The sequence below is a fragment of the Enhydra lutris genome, unplaced genomic scaffold (genome assembly GCF_002288905.1).
Source record: "Enhydra lutris kenyoni isolate GAN:26980312 unplaced genomic scaffold, ASM228890v2 scaffoldscaffold36, whole genome shotgun sequence".
Lineage (NCBI taxonomy): Eukaryota > Metazoa > Chordata > Mammalia > Carnivora > Mustelidae > Enhydra > Enhydra lutris.
The window spans coordinates 14,970,191-14,972,841 of record NW_019154120.1 but is presented as its reverse complement, the minus strand read 5'-3'; the positions used below and the strand labels follow the sequence as shown (position 1 = coordinate 14,972,841).

At 44.4% G+C, this 2,651-nt stretch overlaps 1 protein-coding gene across 1 annotated transcript in view; it reads left to right on the top strand.

The window, feature by feature from the left end:
* The window catches only part of LOC111154248 (cadherin 20), a 53,213-nt gene that overhangs the window by 26,979 nt on the left and 23,583 nt on the right, over positions 1–2,651 (top strand). The window lies entirely within an intron of this gene.

Here is a 2,651-nt window from a genome sequence, read left to right as displayed (position 1 = left end):
CACACACACACACACACACACACACACACACACACACACACACACACCCCCCCCCCCCCCCCCCCCCCCCCCCCCCCCCCCCCCCCCCCCCCCCCCCCTACCTTAGTTTTCAGTCATAGCCCTACTGACATTTTGGGATGGATTCTTTGTCATGACAGGCTGTCCTGGGCATTGTACAATGTTTAACAGCATCTCTGGCCTCAACCTACTAAATGTCAGTAGCACCCTCTGAATAGTAACAACTTAAAATGTCGCACATATTGCCAAATGTCCCAGGAGGAAGAAGGGATGGGGGGATCAAAATCATCCCCAGTTGACAACTGCCAACTCAGATAAAGCACAGACAGACACACAGATACCAAAAAGTTAAGAACTGTCAAATCAGGGCACCTGGGTAGCTCAGTGGGTTAAAGCCTCTGCCTTCAGCTCAGGTCATGATCCCAGGGTCCTGGGATTGAGCCCCGCATCGGGCTCTCTGCTCAGCAAAGAAGCCTGCTTCCAACTCCCTCTCCGCCTGCCTCTCTGCCTACTTGTGATCTCTGTCTGTCAAATAAATAAATAAAATCTTTAAAAAAAAAAAAAACTGTCAAATCCTGGGGCACCCAGGTAGCTCAGTCAGTTAAGCATCTGATTGTTGGTCTCAGCTCAGGTCTTGATCTCAGGGTTATGAATTCAAGACCCACACTGGGCTCCATGCTCAGCATAAAGTCTACTAAAAAAAAACCCAAACTGTCAAATCTCAGTAGTGAATACAAAAGTGAGCAATGCATATTCTTTCAATTTTTATGAACCTTTGATTTTTCTACTATATATATTTCCATATACTACAAAAGAACACAGAAACTACTCCTGCTGTCAACGGCTATGACACCATGTAGGATTGGCCTGATACGGCTTTCTATTTCAAGCCTACAAACCAGTCTCTCCGTGTGTTTCAAACTTAAAGATTCCAATCAAGATGCTTCGCTGGGGGCGGGGGGGGCGGGGGGTTCCTGGGTGGCTAGGTCCATTAAGCCTTAAGGTCAGGATCCCAGGTTCCTGGGATTCAGCCCCGCATCAGGCTCCTCGCCCAGCAGGCAGTCGGCTTCCCCCTCTGCCGCTCCCCCTGCTTGTGTTTGCTCAGGGCACCTGGGTGGCTCAGTGGGTTAAGCCTCCGCCTTCAACTCGGGTCATGATCTCAGGGTCCTGGGATTGAGCCCCACATCAGGCTCTCTGCTCAGCAGGGAGCCTGTTTCCCCTCTCTCTCTGCCTGCCTGTGATCTCTCTCTCTCTCTCTCTCTCTCTCTCTCTGTCAAATAAATATATAAAATCTTAAAAAAAAAAAAATGCTTCCCCATCAAGGCAGGGAGGAGAGCTGCTGCTCTTAGAGCCATGGCCATTTCCTCCTATCAACTCTGGAACCAAAGTGCAAACAGCTGGTGGACAGGTTGACACCTCAACCTTCCAGAGCAACTGCCAAGCCTCTGAAGCTTGACACAAAAGATCAGGATTCCAAGGCTGTTTTGAGGCCATCTGTCACATTAATTGTTGAAAGCCACATGGCAAAATGGATCTGGAGTTTTAGAGCAGCTAACACATTTTAAATGCACCCCAATTTATCAAATGCCTTTTCTATCAATGGGTACTTCCCTCACCTAGTGCTATTTTGTATTTAATGAAAACATGCTTTTTCAGTTTAACAAGGATGTTTCTCTCCTGAGAATAACTAAACTGGAGGAAATCTGCTTCATCTAACCAACTAGTAAACATTTGACATTTGCAGGCATTAAAATGGCTAAAATGATCTTGTTTAAATTCTGGTATTTGATTTTTAGAAATCAACTAATCTTTCTGGTATGAATTACATCAACTTTACAGAAGTGATATTTCAACCTAAAGGTTTTCAAATGTGTAACAGGAGGGAAGAAGTTAGTGAAACCATATTATCCCCAAAACTACCATAACATGAATGAAACAGATTCTATAAATTCATATTTTCAAAAGCCAAGAAAAAAATATATATCTCCTGATCAATTAGTTAATCTGTTCATGTTGGAAAAGATACTGTGGGGAAAATTTTATGGAGGGAGAGAAATGAAACAGGCATAAACTTGAAAAAATTAGAGCCCGTTTCTAAAATAGTCAATCAAATATCCAATGGATAATTCTACAACTTCCTTCCTGATTCTGAATCTGGACTTCCACATGGTAAGCAATGGAAATATAGTTATTAGGAGTCACACTGCTAAATGACAAACAAAAGAGACTGCAGTCAGAAAACACACACACACACACCCCTATAGTGTTTGTGCAGTATTCAAGACTAAAGTCATTAATTATCTCACAACAGATGCAGAAATGAAAGCAAAACACCAACAGGCCTACATCCACTCCTGCCGTGGAGCAAAACAAGGTACACAAATTAAGGAATCCTGTCTGGCTAACAGAAAATTCTGCTTCAGATGACTGGCTTTTGAAAATCATCAGTTGGCCCACATCAGGGAGGTACATAATAGAGAGGCTTTCTATTCCAATGGATCCCAGTGAGGAGGAATCCACAAATGAATAGGCCAGAGGCAGAGAGCAAGGTCCCCTGGGCTTATCCAGGGGCAGAACTCTAGGTCCTAAGAGAGAAACTGGCAAGAACAGGGTGACACCCACAGGCCTGGAGA